This window comes from Hyaena hyaena, unplaced genomic scaffold (genome assembly GCF_003009895.1).
Source record: "Hyaena hyaena isolate Hyena2069 unplaced genomic scaffold, ASM300989v1 scaffold_187, whole genome shotgun sequence".
Classification (NCBI taxonomy): domain Eukaryota; kingdom Metazoa; phylum Chordata; class Mammalia; order Carnivora; family Hyaenidae; genus Hyaena; species Hyaena hyaena.
The window spans coordinates 164,042-183,604 of record NW_024080820.1 but is presented as its reverse complement, the minus strand read 5'-3'; the positions used below and the strand labels follow the sequence as shown (position 1 = coordinate 183,604).

At 38.5% G+C, this 19,563-nt stretch overlaps 1 protein-coding gene and 1 long non-coding RNA gene across 2 annotated transcripts in view; one reads left to right on the top strand and one right to left on the bottom strand.

Moving 5' to 3' along the window:
* Positions 1-19,563, bottom strand: part of GABRB1 (gamma-aminobutyric acid type A receptor subunit beta1) — a 158,445-nt gene that overhangs the window by 29,587 nt on the left and 109,295 nt on the right. The gene's annotated exons all lie outside the window — the stretch shown is intronic.
* Positions 2,697-19,563, top strand: part of LOC120237693 — a 34,069-nt gene continuing 17,202 nt past the window's right edge. The window contains exon 1 of the long non-coding RNA XR_005530016.1: positions 2,697-2,944. This is a non-coding gene — a long non-coding RNA (uncharacterized LOC120237693). The remainder of the gene's footprint in view (positions 2,945-19,563) is intronic.

The following is a 19,563-nucleotide window of genomic DNA, read 5'->3' as shown; positions in this document are numbered from 1 at the left end:
CCATTTAATCTTTTAACATAACAACGATACTCAATAAATTTGAATAGATAGATACTTCCTTACATAGCAAGGTATATCTATCACAGTCTCAAGGCTAGCATCATGCTTATTGTAAAAACACTATAACATTCCCACAGAATTAAACAGATAAAAGTATCCACTACCACTTCTCTTATTTAACAGCACTCTGGTAATACTAACCAATGCATTAGGCAAGGGAAAGAAAATTGAAGTATAAAGTTGTACAGCTGCTTGTTAAACTGATTTACAAGTTATACAATTGTATACTCAGTAAACCCTAAAGGGTGAACTTAATGACAATCAGAAATAATAGGATTAGATATGATAATGGGCTACAAAATTACTATATAGAAATGGGTAGTTTCATGTATAAAGACAACAATTTATAATATGTAATGGAAGAATATTTTAAAATAGAGACAAAAATATCTAGTAATAAACTGAAAAATACATACAACATATGCAACATTTAAAACATCCTTGAAGGGCACAAAAGAAGCTGTAAATAAACATGTTTTTGAGTAGAAAGACTCAACATCATAGGTTCATTTATAATTTAACGTGAACGCCTATACCAATAGGTGTTTTGTTTTATAAACTGAACGAAACGATTCCAAAATGAAAATAAACACATCAGAAATTCCAAGAAAACTCTAAAAAATAAGAGAGATAAAGGGTACCTATTTTTATCAGGTAGTAAAATGTACTAAAAACCTTTAATAATGATAAGTGTTATTCTAATGCTGGTAGAGACAGAGAGATCAATGGGCCACACTTGAAAATTCAGTCAGAACCAGAGCCAAATGAACAGAGGAATTTAGTATATAATAGAATTGGTACCCGGAAAAATTGGGAAGAAGACAGTTTCATAAATCATATAGAAAAAACTGCAGAGCTACTGGAAAAAATTAGTTTGGACTAATAAATTATTATTATTTATTATAAACTTCAAATTAATAATAGTTTTATCTAGAAAATAAAACTGTATATGTACTAGAAGAGAATAAGGGAGAACTCTCTTTTAGAATTCTGGCATCAAGGAGGCCTTTTTTTAAAGTTTATTTATTTATTTTGAGAGAATGAGAAAGTGCAGATGGGGAAGGGGTAGAGAGGAGATACAGAATTCCAAGCAGGCTCTGCACTGTCAGCACAGAGCCTGATGTGGGACTCGAACTCATGAACTGTGAGATCATGACCTGAGCTCAGATCAAGAGTTGTATGCTTAACCGACAGAGCCACCCAGGTACCCCCTTAAGGAGCCTTTCTAACTGTAATACAACAACAACAACAAAAAAATGACAGATTTGTCCACATTAAAAAAAAGAGCCATGACAAAACTCCATAAACAACCTCAAAAGCAAATAACAAAAAATAATTAGAGTGCATATTGCAGATAAGAACTACATTTCTTAATATACAGAGTTTCTACAAACAACAATGAAAAAGAACCAAAAACCTAATGACAAAATGGAAAAAAGAATTTCAAAAACAGTTCATTATAAAGGTAAAAATGCCCACTGTCAATCATAATAAAGGAGATACAAATTAAAATTAAGATTACATCAAAATACCTTTTTTTGTTACTTGACAATGTGGTAAAAATCCACAAATTAATAACACACTATATTGCTGAGCATGTGGAAAAACAGACACTGTTATATAACGCTGGTGCGAATGTGGTTTGGTATAACCCATATGCAGCAATTTGGCTTCATCTATCAAAAATACAAATGCATATACCCTTTGACTCAGAAATTCCTATTCTAGAAATTCATCTCACAGATTGAATTGAATAATTGTGAAGAGGGTATGTATAGGATTATTCACTTCAGCACTTTTTCTAGAAACAAAATATTTGAAACAATATAAATGTCTCTCAGTGGAGGAGTGGCTGACTAAATTATGGTACATTAATGTACTATTATAAAACTGTAAAAAAAGAATTGGGAAATTCTTACATATAGTATGAAAAACTCTCCAAAATTACTTTTAATGAAAAAGAAATCCCACAAAGTTCAGCTATCACAACATTCTAACATGTGTGTGAAAAATATAGGAAAAGCAATGCTATAATTGTATATACTTGCATATGTATGAAAGAAACTTGGGGGGTCAGATAATAAATTAATAATTATTCCCTTTGGGGGGACTAAGTAGATGGGTGATAGGGATGGGAGGGAAAATTTCGCTATATTTATCTTATTATTTTTTGAGTTTGAATCATGTGCATCTTTTAAAAAATCAAAACACTGGATTAAAAAAAGGATGTCGTAGAATCCTGTATATTTTCTACATGTGAGCAATATGGTTTCAATTACACATGACCAGTGTGACATGGAGAAGATACAGAATGGGGTTGAGTTTGGAAGATGTATCCAGCAGAGATATAGTGGAGTGCAAATTTCCCCAGATTCTCCTGATCCTTCAGCTTAGGCTCATCAGAGGTAGACTGAATGCACTGTAGCCAAGATTCCGGTAGAGAGGAGCCCTGTCTTGTAATGTATACTTTTAAAAGGACTGGCTGGACATTTGTATATGACTGGGTGACCATGTGACAGCGGCAGGTCTCAGTGGTGGAGGTGGTTTGGTCATAAAGGCATAGCCTTAGGGACTTAGCAGTTGGGACCAGCTCTTGCTTGTCAAGTTAAGTTAGATCTGCTGAGTTTGCTCTCTGCCAGGAAGGAGGAAATGAGCTTCCAGGATCATCCAGACCTGTATCTCTTCAGAGCCATAAAAGTGCCTTCCATCAACACAAAATCAGATCAGGTTAAAAATTCACAGTGCCCCTGAGATGAAAACAAACCAGTTGGCTTGGAAAAAGACAAAGTGCTGATGCTAGGCCTGGGGAAAATTTCTCCCATGCACCTTTTTTACGTGATGATAAATGCCTCAGCAATATCCATTCAGGAAGATGGCGTGAGAGGTAAGCTTTTTCAAAATGATAGATGGAATCAAATAAATACAATTTAGTTTAAAAATCCTTTAAAGAAGCCAAGACAATATGCTCAAATTTAAAGCTCTCTTCTTATCGAACGTGAATGGAGTATAAGGTTTAGCCTCGCATGTCTCATACCCTTTGCTCACCTTTATATGGGGGTGGAGTGGTTTTCATCCAGGCAGTTTCTCTCATTCGGCTCCTCACAATTCACAAAGAGACATTGTCCTATTCTGCGCTAGATGACACATGTTTTTGCTTTTAGTTGGCAACATAGAATATTTGAACTGTAAGTATTTGTTAGGGAGGAAGTTCTAAAACCTGGTATCTAGAGACTCTCTGTGGAGAGCCATACTATTTATAGATCAAAGCCTGAGAACAAACCCTTGCCCTTGTCCCAGTTTGGGGATGGATTCACCTACAGCTTTTGACCTCATTAAGCCTCTATCATTACTTTGTGGCCCTGGGTGGCCTGTTTTCTACTGGCAGTAAAATCAGGACTGATCAAACACAGCTTCTGTATTAGTGTCTACGTGCTGCCCATCAGAGGCACTTGCTAGCTCACTTCCACTTCCCAAATGCTCTCATATAAGGTCTTTGCTGACTCTTCTCCGCTGCTGTGGACAAGTCTGGATTCAACCTCTCATCTTCCTAGACACCCATCAGGATCTTTGCTGAAGCACAAATACCAACTACCTCTAAACTGGCAAAGGCAAATCAATGGAAATTATACTTAACATTCTAATACACAGATTTTGAGTGCCTACTGTGTATCAAACACTATACTAGGCACTATGGATATACAGTGGGTCACACATGGCACTGCTTTCCGGGATCTCACGGTCTACTATCAGGCTGAGCAAATGGGCCAGACGGGTGGACCAGGCCACCTTCCAGAAGGAATAACATGTAGAGCGAATAAACATATAGAGGGAATGACATAAAATTAGGAAGATGTCAGTGGAAGACAGTGATTTACTTCACAGAAGTTACTCAATAAGCAACTTAATTTTATCAGGAAAGCTGAAATTTAAAGGGCAAAGTTAAATATATACAAACACTATAAAATCTTCAAAGATTCCAGTATGCAAAGGTAAAAGTGGGCTGACAGGGGTAAAGTGGTTGGTAGCCATGACTGAGTGTAGGACGAAGTGTAGGCAGTTACCTAAGGCACTCGTCACAGCTCTTCTGCCCCCAGTTGACTTTTGTCAACTCAACTACATGCTTGCCATGAACAGAACACAAAACCATGCTGAATTTTACTTGACTTATCTTCCACCAGCCTCTGAGCCCTTCAGGTCTGGAACTGGTTTTCTTTCCTTTTTGTACCTCAGTGTCTAGCATATATACCAAGCTCCTAGCATATAGTCAGTGTCCAATAAAAGTTTGTAGAATCTTGAATTTTTGTTTCTTATCATTAGGACTCCTGGTTTGTGTTACCCACCTTAACCTGACAACCAAGCACTAACCTGTGTATGTGTCTCTATTCATTCAATGGGTAGATATTTATTGAGTGGTAACTATATGCCAGGTGGTAGAGAAGCGCTGGAGGTTACAGTGGTAAATAAAGCTGACATGGCTCTTGTCCTCTGGGAGCTTGCAAATGTCATCTAAAATGCTATATATTTCACCGTAGAATTCCTTCTGTGTCAAATACCATGTGTATTGGTTTTCTTTAGCATGGATTCTAATATCCTCCAGGAAAGACAACTACATTTCCCAGATTTCTTTGCAACCAAGGGCGTGGATATGATTTAAGCTCCCTAGGTTAGATGGAATTAAGTGATGTCCAAGGTGGTGTTTGAGGTAGTCATTTTGTTTATACAGCTCATAGAGTATAGATGGCTGTGGAACCAGAATTCTGATTTTAGCTCAAATTGACATGGTAGTAGAAGCTCCCTAATGACCAGCTTTCTGATTGTGGTAGTGCTATCAGTTCCCTTCAAGGGCCAGTTTGCACTGTGGCTCTGGGAGTCATGTCCAGTGGCCCAGCCAAGGGCCCACTCCTTCAATCTTTTAATTTTGGAAGCTTTTAAATCTTTCCTCACTTTCCTCTATTAAATCTCTTCATGCTGAAGCTAGCCAAATGGGCTTCTGTTATCTGCAATAGAAACTGGATTGACACATTCTCTTTTTCTTCTGGGGAAGAACTATTTGCTCCAGATTTGAGATTACCAGAGCTTTTCATTAGGACCTCTGGTGTGGGGGTGCCTGGGTGGCTTAGTCAGTTGGGCATCCGACTCTTGATCTCAGTTTGGGTGTTGATCTTGGGGTCCATGAGTTCAGGCTTTGCGTTGGGCTCCATGCTGAGTGTGAAGCCTACTTGAAAAAAAATAACAAAACAAACCTCTGTTGTGGCTTGTGCAAGTCATTCATTTGGTGTTTCTGGCCTCACGTCCCACTTTCTACACACTGTACTGCTGGGGCTGGGCTCCCTGTCTCTTTGGCTTCGTGTTAGATGCTGCCCCTCAGAAGAACTGGCTGAAGCTTAGAATACGGAAGGGTGGGGGGAAGGTTCTGGATTCTGGCTCTAGTAGTGCAGTAGTGTTGCAGTTGATGGTGATTGCTGCGGAGGCAGTAGGGTGATTCCAAACCCTTGAAGCTGAGGAAGAGGCAGCACCTCTTTCGGCAGCTCCATAAACACTTAGAACACCATCTCTGATAGGATCTCAGCAGATTCAGACTCATGGGCTCCAGCACAGGAGTGTTAGCCATTTCTGTCCTTTGCTCCTTCAGCATCCCATCTTCCTTCTCCCTTTCGCTCTTCCAGCCCCTCCAATTTTTATAACCAATTCTCTCTATTGATTTACCTTTTTGAGAAAACTTGAGATGTACACAGTACATCTTATGTAAATATTGCATCTGTTTATGTAGCTTTGTGTCCCCTCTCCCTCTCTATACACTTTATGAAAGCAAGGACCCCCTTTGGTTCATTTTTTAAAAATTCCTGATACTTAGAACAGATTCTATCTACAGTAAGCATCCAATACATATTTATTGAATAAATGAATTAGTGAATATTGTTTGAAGTTTTGAGTTCTAAATTTATTGTTTCAACCTGGTAACTTGATATAGATAACTTATATGGTAGTATTCTTGAGCTGGATTTACTCTTTGATTAAGATGATTCTGCTCACAGGGGCCTTGCAGGTGGGTCCAGGCATCAAGGACATAGAAAAACCTGCTTGTTAATTTTAGGCATACTGAGTCATGAGGTGATAAATTACAACCTCAAGTTGGTTTTCAAATCATAAGATCCAATGGGGAAAATGTCAGCAATAATTAGAATTGAGAGTCTGGAGATGGTCTGCAGCTTCGAGTTGAGAGAGGAGAAGGTATGGGATGAATCAAACCAGCACCACTCATTGCTTCCTACTTCTGAAGTCTCTCACTTCTGAAGTAGTGGGAGACTTCAATGCCATGCACAAAAGGGCTGGAATATGGCCATCAACCAATACAGACTTTAATACTATTCAACTGCTCATACGGTCAGTGGTCTGGGTCTTTATTTCCAAGCTCACTTATGCTTTGTTTAACTAAAACCCATTAGACTTCGTGTTCAAGGCACTGAGATAATTACACATGATTTGGGAGGAGAAAGAGAATGCTCACTCCATTTCAGGTAGAAGTTTGAGTTCTCATGAGGTCAATAATGGCAGCTGGATCCAAAGGAAAGAATAGAGGCCTAGAAACACACTATTATTCAAAGGTTACACAAGAACATTTCGCCACAGAGAGCAAACATCAATTTACTCACACCTAAACAACCTATTTACCAAAGGCTTTCCTTTATGAACCAGTGACTTCACACAGTGCCTCAAAGCCTGAACACTTGGATACCAAGGATATTGTTTCCTAGCAACAATAACTACACAGAAGCTCTCAAAATTTCCTCTCCACCCCTGGGGTGGAGAAAGTACAGATAAAATTAAGTTGATGTCAATGGATAAAGATGCATGGAGCTAGTATGAATGTAGAAGTATCTGGATGTTGGTATTTCTCTTTATTATTTGAAACACTCTATTTTGGATGCATTTTCTAATCTGAAAATAAAAATTACTCCCCACTGGGCTTACTAGACCTGAGAGGATGGTCTAAAATTGTACGTAAATTGTGTTTTACATAATGTACATATTTAAGCTTCTAATCCATGAGTGGGCAGAGGTAACTATATTTCCCTTTGAGGAGCAGCCACAGCCTCATCTCAAGTTTCCTGGTGTGGAGCTTGATTGGATTAGGCCACTTGTTCAAATGTCACCCTCCTTGCTGTGGCGACTGGCTCATAATTAGGCAAGAGTCTAGGTCTAAAACAATCAGCTCATTGTAATCCCTTGGTCAAATTATTTCTTGCAAATAAACAGGGGGTCCAATTTCACTCCTAGAGAAACCTGGGACTTCTGTTCAAAAGTTGGAGGAGAGATTTCCCTTTCTCTTTTAGCTGTCAGAAAACCAAGTGTCTGGAAAGTGGCTGGTCCAGTTAAAAGAGCCAATATGTTCCCTTCCTATTTTCATCAGTCCCTACTTGCCTTTATTTGAAAGGTCCTAAATCACACTCATGATCAGCATTTCAACTATTGTTAGAAAATGACCTATTGGGGCACCTGGGTGGCTCAGTCGGTTAAGCATCCAACTTCAGCTCAGGTCATGATCTCACGGTTCGTGGGTTCGAGCCCCACGTCGGGCTCTGTGCTGACAGCTAGCTCAGAGCCTGGAGCCTGCTTCAGATTCTGTGTCTCCCTGTCTCTCTGACCCTGCCCTGCTCACACTCTTTCTCCCTCTCTCTCAGAAATGAATAAAACAATTTAAAAAATTAAAAAAATAAAATGATCTGTTGAAATGAACTTAGTAGTCTGCCACTCCCCAGTTCTTCCTTCCCCTTCCACATGAGGGCAGAAATATTGGGAGTTGATCAGTATCTGTGTTCTTGTAGCTGTGTAGATACTTTATTTCAAGATTATTACGTATTTGTAATTGTGCATCTCAGCAGCAGACAAGGAAGCCAATGGGGTGTAATCCTTCCCGCGGCTCCAAATCTGTTATAACATTTATTCTAAAGGCTACTTTGGATCCCTTTCTCACTCACGTCTGTATCTCTCTGATATCCCAAGAAGCAGTAAACAAACTATGGAAGACATATTTTTAAAGTATTGTCACAGTATTAAAAAAAAAAAAAGCCTTAAGTACAAATCTATGCAGTGATCCACTTAGTGTTTGACTCCTATCTGATAAAATACTGTTTGAGTGGTCATCCTGTCCCTAGGGATGGCTGTCATTTTTCTCAATCAACTCAATTGTTAATTAGATTTGTAAGTAATCATTAGAAAATACATCCTTATAATAAGTAAAAATTCATCTTCTTGGAGAGTATTCACTATCTGATCTTTGTGTACTCCTGTGTCAGTAAGAAGACAAACCCAGTACATTTTCTACGTGATAGGACCTCCCATTTTTTGGGGACCCTCTCAGGCTCCCTTTCAGTCTTTCATTCTCCCAGCTCTGATCTTTCCCAGGATATCCTGTCTTTGAAACTTTTCTCTGCTCAGTACTTTCCAGTTTGATGGTGTGCCCCTTTGAACTCCCCCTTGCTGGTAGTTTCCTTGAAGCAGGAATCCCAAACTGAGAGGTGGCTATAAGAAGAGACCGCTGTCTCTTCTACCTCTCTGAGTTATCTCAGTGCTCCTTTCCATGACTCCCAAGGTTAATTCCGTCCTGGTCATGGAGCCACTCCTGACAAATTTAGGAACTAAGCGGTGGAAGATTTGGAATTATGTCATGTCCTTCAGGTTTGGAATCTTAGAGCCCAGGCATGTTTTCTAGTTTCTTTTTTTTTTTTTAATTTTAAAAAATGTTTATTTTTGAGAGACACAGAGAAGAGAGAGTATGAGCAGGGGAGGGGCAGAGAGAGAAAGACAGAAGATCGAAAGCAGGCTCCGCGCTGACAGCAGAGAGCCGAATTCGGGGCTCAAACTCACGACCTGTGAGGTCATGATCTTAGCTAAATTGGGACACTCAACCAACTGAACCACCCGAGTGTCCCATGTTTTCTAGTTTATACCCACTCCAGTCAAGCTTTGGTACCTCTTATGTTTGTCCAATATGTAAATTCCCAGAAGGACTTTTCAAGAGTCTTGCTCCTTCATTGCTTAATGCTGCCTAGTCTATTAATCCTTGTATACACTAGATCATCTCCATTTAAAGACTTTTAGACCCCAAGCCCTTCTGCTTTTAGAGACACCTTCTCACATTATAGTAACTATATTAAAATGCATTAACATCTCATGTTAAACATAATTTACAAGTCACTATAGAAGCAGTTGATTTTAGCTGACTTGTTAATGCTATATTTGTTTCAAGATTATAGTTTTCTCTATATATTTTTGAGCCAATAATTTAAGACCCTTGAGAAACTCATAGCACATAAGACATTTTGCCTATAGTGTTTGATGGCAAAATGGCTTGGCTGGATCCCAGGTACTGATAGGGCTTTAGTGTATTGCCTCAGATCTTCCAAGGTTTCTTTACTTGGAATATATCCAGTTACTCTTAAATTTCCCACTGATGGGAATCCTGCTATGATCATCAGATCTCCTGACCTAATTGTTGGCCCATCCTGAATTCTAAATTAATTAGCCCCCCATAATTTCTCTGGATGATGTTGCCTGCCAGGTTGGACTGCCTGCAATGGCTATACCCTTGGGCTATCCAGGTGCTGTCTCTGAGATTGAGAGTCTTTATGACTCTGACTCTGTTCTGACCCTCTCTATCATTTTTCTGGCCCCATGCTGATGAGATTCTTACATGCTTTATGCCATTCTTGTATAACTCACAATACTCTCAGTGTGGGTGGCTAATACATAATAATAATTTTATATAAATATATATATATATATATACACCCCAATGCAGGGCCTTGAACTCATGACCCTGAGATCAAGACTTGAGCTGAGATCAAGAGTCAGATGCTTAACTGACTGAGACGCCAGGCACCTCAGAGTAAGACTTTTAAAATTCTAGTTGACAGTCTTACTGGTCTTCTATTACAGCAGCACAAGTTCAAATTAGCATTTTGATAGTCACATTTTCCCCCTCTTCAGACTCAAATGTAGGATTTAATATTGTCCCCATTAAATGTTATCTAATTCAGTTTGACTTGCTTTTCTAGCCTGTTGAGGGTTTTTTTTTTTAATCCTTATTTGTTCACCCTCTTAGTTTCATGTTATCTTCAAATTTGATAAACGTGCCTTTTATCATTATTCCCTTGATTGAGACCGATGTGGAGTGGCAGAGACAAAAATAGAGCCCTGTAACATTCTCTTGGCAATATCCCTCTAGGTTGCTATCAAAAGTCTTTGATCAGCACTTTATGGGTGGCACCATCATTTATCCATTTAATATTTGCCTGTTTTAGCCTCAAGTCTTTATCTCTGTATGTATCTCATTTTCCTGATTTGTTGATTTTGCAACCTTATCAAATAAGAAAGTGAGGTCTGTTTGAACTTGTGTTGAGAGAAATCAAGCTGCCTCCGTAGATTACTGATTCCCCTTTTTTGGGATCCAGGGCTAGACTCTCACTCCGACTGAATCAGTTTTATCAGCTTCAGGGGCTTACAATTTTCCTTTTTTACCCTCTGGAACAATGGAATGGGGTATTCCAATCTATTTCCACCAATAACCAATTGGAGTACTAATGTAAGTCTGTAGGCTCATGATAATAACATTCCCTTCACAATGTCAGGTTTCCTTTAATAAGTGCTAGTTAATTTATGTAGGCACATATGTTTTAGGGGAAATTATTGGTCACAGATAAGAAGCAGTGGGGCTTTGTTGCCAAAAATCAGTGGTGGGGTAAAAGATAATCACATCTGGAAATCCTAAAATCTTATTACGAAATGTTTGTCTTATATGTTTGTTACCAATAAAATTTTCACAAAACAAATAGCCACCAGTTGTCTATATTTTGTCTTAACAGTCAAGGGAGAATATTTTATGCCTCAGAAAAGAATTCTTATCCATCTCCTCATTTACATTAACAAACACAAAATAGATTTTTCTGGGATAATTATGCTCAATATTTTTCTAGTCTTAAACCCTCTTACATTGTGTATATATTTAATGGACATCCCAAGTCCCTGCACACTCTCTTTAAAAAAAATGATTTGGACAAAAGATGAAAATAAATTGTGGGATTATTAATTCTTGTTTCTAAGTTCTTCCAAGATCTGGATGCATCTTTCTTGAAGATGAATTTCACAGCAGTGCAACCAAATAAAACTTGTACTCTTTGTCAAGTTCTGTGAGAACTCTATGTTCCAAAATTGAGACAGCTTGCTTAATACTGCTGTCACAAAATGGAGAGGGCCTTGCTTGTTCAACTTACCTCATTTGAGGTCTTAGAGTTATTGTAATTAGATGTCACCATCTCTGCCAGCACTTTCTGCTCTGGATAAAAAGGAAGATCAAAACCTCTCTGTGCTTTGAAACAGTTGTTTGGTCGTGGTCCTAATACTCATGGAATGACCACATTCACGTGAACATATGAAAAATTGTCATTTAAGATTGTTTAAAAGTCCTATTTAAGAGTGTATATTGTTTAAGAATTCCTGATCTAGGGTCACCTGGGTGACTCAGTGGGTTAAGCATCCGACTCTTGCTTTCAGCTCAGGTCATCTCACAGTTGTGGGATTGAGCCCCATGTTGGGCTCTGTGCACAGTGAGGATCCTACTTGAGATTCTTTCTCTCCCTCTCTCTCTCTTTCCCTCCCCCCCTGCCCCCCCCCCCCCAAAAAGAGAAAAGAACAAAAAGAATGCCTGAGCTATTTGGTGTCCTTAAAGGTGTACATTATTGTTTTATTTAAAAGAATAAAAAATGAAATCAAGCCTAGAGAAAGAAGTCTGATTTTGATAAGTCCCCATATGATACATGTGGCTTTATTGCTGAAGTGTAAACTATCTTTGAAGATAAAACCGTGAACAAGCAAAGTAGGAACCAAGGCAATTACCCAGCTAATCTAACTGCAATATTACCCTAGCTTTACAGCTTGGTCAATGTTATTGCTGGCACTGGCCTAAAACCCTAGATTAATAGTTGAGATGATAACCCTAGTTACCTAGTTTAATTTTTATGACCACTTTATGTCCAGAATGTGGAAAACTATTCAGAATATCTTTATGGCACTTTTATTTTGAAGATTCATGTGTATCCATAGTTTTATTGCTTGTGAATCCACCCCTGAATGGTTACTGAAAAATTCTTTCCTTTTTTTTGGATTGTCACTTTTCACTGAGAAATTCTGACAATAAGAAATAAAACACAATTTGGGAGAACCCATTAAATATTAAAGTTAGAAAACTCCACATAAACAACTTATGGTAAAATATTTACGGTGCGATATTAAGAGGAAAAAGGCATCATAAAAATGTACATGCACGTGTATATATAATCAAGAATATGTACAGAAATTGTTAATAGTAGTTATTTAAAGATGTTAGGATTCTGGATGATTTTCTTAATTCCAAAAATTTTATGTGGTAAGCATGTAATGCTTTTAAAAATAATACTACAATATATTGTTTTTATGTTCTGAAATTGCCCAAATATATTTTGGGAAAGTGAACTTCAAATCTGTGAATATTATTTAAATAACCTCTAGAGGGCGCTCAAGACCTTCCAAATTCAAAGGCAGAATGGGGATTATTCTCTGAAAATTTTATTTTTCTAGTTGCAGGAGTTTTAGATATTTTCCTGATGATTTTAGCTTCGGATCACTGAATCTTACAAGGTTTTATTTTAAAATTCATTTATGTTAAATGACACTAGAAAAATTTTGATTAATATACCTTGTCACAAATTCAGATTTTCAGCTAGAAATACCTGTTTACATTTAAATACATGCAACTCTAATTGATTGCCATAGTAACTATAATAAATTACCTGTTTTGCTATATTTAGTGCTTAAGTTATAATCTTTTTACTATCGTTTTAAAAAGGATAGTCTATACTATTTTAACTATGCATATGAGTTAACAAATATCTAGGTGCAGCAAACGATATGGACTCATTCTTCATATCTCTCAGTTATTATGTTTATGCAGCTGGTGACAATAAAACATAGTAAGTTAAAAATTACCATTTCAGCAGGTCAGAGTTTATTTTCAATTTATACTAATTATTGGCCTAGTTCTTGATTTCCTTTAGGTATGTTTTTTAGTCTCCTCTCCCTTTTTCATTCATACTCTGATGATATTTATTGAGACTCACTCAATTTAATTTCTAAATTAATTTCCAAATTCTAAATTTCCCCATTTGTGAATGTGAAGTATGTAATCTCTGCCCTGGGTTTTCACAGATGTATTGCACACAGCCTATCATAAGTGTACAGTGGCAAGCTCTTGTATCCAAGTCAAGTAAATTGTTTCCAACGAGATAGATTTCTCTTGCAATTCTCAGCCGTCTTCAAAAACCTCGTATTTTTTTGGCTTCCCTCTAGGATCAGGCTGGATAACCTTGGCAACTAGGAGGCCATGTATTTTTGTGGCTCGCAAACTATTATATGTTCTTGTATAATTTCTTGGCTTTGGAAATCCATGTAACCAGAATGTTGCAGAGCTGACAGTTCACAGTTGTTCGTATCTATAGTTTATCTGCACTCATTTCCAAGTGCTGGATTGGTGTCACGGAGGTTATTGTGGTAGGCATGTTGGGCACATTAATATCTGTGTTTTAAAAATTGCATTGTGTCTGGGCATGACAGAAAAAAAGAAACCAATCTGATTATGACTGGTTTTGCTGGAATGGAATTGATTTTTTACTCCGTGTAATTTGGCAGTTATAGTGATGAAACATGTGGCTTGCTGCCATTTTATTTATGTTGAGGGCTTTATTTCTGAAGCCCACGAAATAGAAGGACAGGCAAACGTAAATTTATCTTTGAAGCTGCTTGGCGTGGAGGTTTGGGAACAGTAGTTAGGGAAAGGCGTTGCTCTGTCGTTATTGCCTGATCTCAGGCTGGGGAAGAAAAGCGGTGATTACCATTTTCACTTTTCAGAGGGGGAAAACGAAAGTACAGACTTCCATGACCTGATTGGGAAAGCTGAATGCTTCCAAGTTTCTAAGTGTGGAAATGGGGCCAGTAATCTGTGCTACCTGACTCATCGGGAGGATTAAAAAGGTCATTTTGCAAAAGTACAGCTACAGAGTGCTTCTTAGAAGTGTTCTACCATCAAAATACTTAGAAGCAATACACAGGCATGTCATGTAGCTCCAGGATGAGTCTGTAGCAGCAGCTCTCAAATGAGGGTCATTCGCCCTGCCTAGGGGACATGTGGCAATATCTGGAGACATTTTTCATTGTCACAGTTCAGGATGGATGCTACCAGTTTCTAAGGAATAGAGGCCATGCTGAAGGTGCTGTGATGATCAGGATAGTCTTCCTAACAGAATTCTCCATCTCAACATGTCAGTAGTGCTGATGTTGAAAAACCCGGGCTATAGAATGCTGTGGGTGGTAAAAGTGTTCATGTTAAAAGTATTTGTATTGGTGACATGATAAATGGCTCATAATGATACGTATGTCTTATTCTAAGCAGACGGAACTTTTAAGAAAGGAAGATACAGAATTGTTATATAATTGAATCCCAAACAGAATTTCTTCACTTAAAATCCAAGGACCTCATCCCTACCACCGATCTAGACAATAAAATTGGGGTCAGACACTACTGGAGAAGGGTAGAAAGGAAAGGGGTCCTTGGGGAACCTGAATAGTACACATGACAAATTCTTGGTTCTTCAGCCTGAGAGCTCCTGAAAGTCAGCTGGATGTCTACACATGCAAAGTCTGAAGAATTCTCTTCATCCTGAGCTCCCACAATGCATTCAACAATTTAAGACTAAAAGGAAGGGATGAGGGGGAAGAAAAGTACAGAGGAAAGTGTCAGGAATGAACTGGGGAAGCCCTGTGCTCGCCTCTGCCTCTTCAAGTTGGATTCTGGGGGGTTCTAGAGAGCCTCTTCATTGTCCAGGATATGAGAAGAACCTGTGCCTTATGTTGAAGGCAAGTATGATTGTAGAGACTTTTCATTTTACCATTTGGGAGAACAGGAAGTGTTAGGTTGTAAAGTGCTGGAGACAGCTCTGTCTGCGTTTCTTGTGGATTCACAACAGTGAGGGAGGATTCTAGAAGGTTTCTGGTTGCAGACACACACTGGGAGAGAACTCGTGGTCCTCTAAGAGATCTCGGGCCTGCTTCGTTGAAAGGATGCAGCATGCACAGGGATCAAAAACCCAGTTCTGTCTTGGGCATATTCCTAGTGCTAGAGAGTTGAGTGGCAGCTGAGTGAGCAGCCACAGGATGTCTAGTTCCCCCTGGAGCACCTGTGCTGGGCCCCTCACGGGACAAGTTCTCTCTGAGGTCGCGTGAGGCCAGTCAGAGTCCCCAGACCGACAGACTGAGCAGGAGAGGTGAGTATCCCCTCCCTACCCTGAGGGTGATATGTCTGTAAGCACCTCCAGAGTTTAGAATCAATCCTGGAGGCAGAAGTGTCACAATTGAAGTCTGAATTGACTAAAGTATATCCCGTCTTCTTTCCTGGTGCCATTTACCCCTGTGTCCTTTGAGCTTACTGTCAATACCAAGCATAAGAGCAGGAAGAAAAGGCAATCGTGGTGTTCCTGCATTTACATCTCAAGTGTCTGAGAAATTGCTGTATTTATTTATTTATTTTTTAAAATTTATTTCTAGGAGAGAGAGAGAGAGACAGTGTGAGCAGGGGAGGGTCAGAGAGAGAGGGAGTCACAGACTGAAACAGGCTCCAGGCTCTGAGCTGGCAGTCAGCACAGAGCCCAACGCGGGTCTCGAACCCACGAACCGCGAGATCATGACCTAAGCGAAAGTCGGCCGCTTAACCGACTAAGCCATCCAGGCGCCCTGAAATTGCTGTATTTAAAAGAGTATATGGAAGTTACTAGACTGATCTGTACATATAAAATTAAGTTAAATTGTAGAAAATAAAGAATGTATTTTGACACACTTTAGTTTGTAGACTGAAATTCTTATCCATTTTAGCTATATCTTTGGTCAAAAAGTTAAAGAGATTATAAAGCCTAGTGTCTCATACCCAATTTCCACAGAATATCCGAGGTCCATGTTAGAATTTCATCAAGAAGATATACAGTTAGATTCCCATGAACTAACATGGCTGGGACTTTAAGAGTAGATTGAATTGTTTTTTCTCCCTGAAGGATCTCCGTTTTGATCTTTCTGTTATATAGATGGGTGCCAGTTTCCAGAAGTTCATGTTACTAAAATATGGATTTTTATTTTTTTAATGTTTTATTTATTTTTGAGGACAAGGGAGAGAGAGAGCATGAGTGAGTATGGGGAGGAGCAGACAAAAAGGGAGACAGAGAATCCCAAGCAGGCTCCATCATCAGAGGCCAATGCGAGGTTCAATCTCATGAATCGCAAGATCATGACCTGAGCCAAAATCAAGAGTTGGATGCTGAACTGACAGAACCACCCAGATACCCCTAAAATGTGGTAAATAAAATTCTACTGAAAGTGTTCTTTTGCATAGTCTTCTTATGGTGTATTTTCAGAGATAATTTGGTTTAGTCCACATACTGTCAACCAAAAGACCCCAGAAGTGAAGATAACACTGGCCATTTATCTAGGTTATTTTTGGAACAACCACTTCTCATTATTAATTTTCATTTCAAAAGTGAGATTTTGGCTGGATTACTTTTCTAGAGCTTGGAATAGCCAATGCTCCTGAGAATTCTTTGAGAAATTCCATTTAATATTTATCTTAAAAAAGCTACTGCTTGGTTACATCTTCCCTGTCGAAGATTACCTTTTACTAAAAGGTATTACTTGACTGGCAACTGTTTGTGTTAGACTCCATATAGTGGACCTTTTAATTCTAAGGCAAGTGATATGCATTATCACAAGAAATTCCAAAGAAGTTATATACAAAGTATGTCTAGCAAGTTAGGAATTGTGTTCCAGAATAAATTCTGGAAGTAAAAAAACACCTTGTATCAAAAGCATCCATGTCCTTTTGTGATCATACTTTTAGCTGCCATTGATTTAGTGCCCTTAATGGGTCATGTCTAAAGCTAGACCTTTTACATACATGACCACGTCATTCAATCTTTATAATGGTCATTTGGGAAGAAATTATCTTCATTAGAATGACTAAAAAACTGAGGTTTAGAAAACGTAAGTAACATGGTTATAAGCCTTTTTTAAAAAATGTTTTATTTATTTCTGAGAGAGAGGGAGAGGTAGCGTGAGTGGGGGGGGGGAGGGGGGGCGGGGTCGGAGAGAGAGGGAGATACAGAATCCGAAGCAGGCTCCAGGCTCTGAGCTAGCTGTCACCACAGAACCCGACGTGGGGCTTGAACCCACGAACTGTGAGATCATGACCTGAGCTGAAATCGGATGCTTAACCTACTGAGCCACCCAGGCGCCCTTAAAAGTTTAAGTAACGTGGTTATAAACCTTGTTAGACTGTTTCTAAAATCTTCCCCACCACACTGCCTAGTTTCATACTACTGAATTTATACTACTACTTCATACTTTGAGTTTCATACCATACAAAGAATTACTCTATATCCTATGAGGTTGAACCAATAGAAAGTGCTTATATTCGACCCTTGTTGAACCTAAAACAGCAATTTCATATGGTTCCTCTTAATATAGTATGGTATACAGTGACCCAGCTCAGTCATGATTGTGGGTTTGAGCATTATGGGAATCCACAGACTGGTTTTGATTTATGGAGCTACCCCCGTCTCAGATTGCATTGCTAATCAGTAACCTTGAATACAATGAGCTATTTGAAAAGCAATGCATAAGTCATTTTGAATCCATCACCCCGGGAGAAAAGATGTCATGGCAGTTCTGGTGTGATGGAGAGACAGACATGGAATCAAAAGCTTGGATTCTGGTTTCAGCTCTGTCACTTACTGCCTGTGACTTTTGGTAATTTGCAGCTGCCCCAAGTCTCAGCTAGCTCTTCTGTGAAATGAGGCTAATCATAACTACCACATTCAGTGTGAGGATTAAATAATCTAATTTAAACAATTTATTCCATGCCTACAATGCCCAGACATTGTGATGAGCTTTTGGTACAAACAGATCAATGCAATCTTTACCCTGTCTTTATCCTGAAAGAGCTCATTGTCTTAAGAGAGGTATGAAAAATAAAGAAATACGATATACTGTGAAAAGTGCTAACATAAAGGAATATACAATATATTACAGGAACAGCAAGGGGGGAAATGCAGTATACATCCACTACAGCAGAATATTGAGAGCAGAAAGCTCATGTGTCACGTTTGTACTCTAATAAACCTTTACTGAGTATTGGCAAATAAGTAAGTGATTCACGGGGCTGAAGAATAAAACTTCACTTTCTTTGCCTCTTCCACTTCCTCACTGCTCTCTCACTACTCAAATCATGTCAGCCTAGCTTGTGCCTTTACTCTTCTCGTAAACCTTTTTCTGCAATAGCTTCTCCTCCTCCTCCTCCTCTTCCTCCTCCTGCTTCACCTCTTCCTCCTCCTTCTTCTTGGCAATTCAACAAAAAGGAAAACATATTCTTGGTGTGATTTTAAACTGGCAAGACTAGTAATCAGACAAAAAAAAAAAAAAGGAAATAAAATGCTTCCAAATTGGTATGGAAGAGGTAAAACTTTCACTATTTGCAGATGACATAATAATACATATAGAAAATCCTAAAGACTCCAACAAAAAACTACTAGAACTGATAAATGAATTCAGTATGGTCACAGGATACAGAATTGATATACAGAAATCTGTTGCATTTCTATACACTAATAATGAAGTAGCAGAAAGGAAAATTAAGAAAACTGTTCCATTTACAATTGCACCAAAAATAATAAAATCCTGGGGAATAAAGTTAACCAGGAAGGTGAGAGACCTCTACTCTGAAAACTGTAAAACACTGATGAAAGAAATTCAGGAAGACACAGAAAAATACAAAGATATTCCATGCTCATGGATCAATACAACAAATATTGTAAAATGTCTGAACTACCCAAAGCAATCTACAGATTCCATACAATCCTTATCAAAATACCAATAGCATTTTTCACAGAACTGGAATAAATCATCCTAACATTTGTACAGAACCAAAAAAGTCCCTGAATAGCCAAAGCAATCTGAAAAAAGAACAAACCTGGAGGTATCACAACCCCAGATTTCAAGATATGCTACAAAGCTGTAGTAATAAAAATGGTATGGTACTGGCACAAAAATAGACATAGATCACTGAAATGGAATAGAATGCTCAGAAATAAACCCACAATTATATGCTTAATTAATCTTTCACAAAGGAGGAAAGAATAGGCAATGGGAATAAGACAGTCGCTTCAACAAATGGCTTCAACAGTTTTAGGAAAACTGGACAGCTACATACCAAAGAATGAAACTGGACCACTTTCTAACACTACACACAAAAATAAACTCTAAATAGATTAAAGACCTAAGTGTGAGACTTGAAACCATAAGAACCCTAGCAGAGAGCAGGCAGTAATTTCTCTGACATTGGCTGCAGCAACACCTTTCTAGATATGTCTCCTAAGG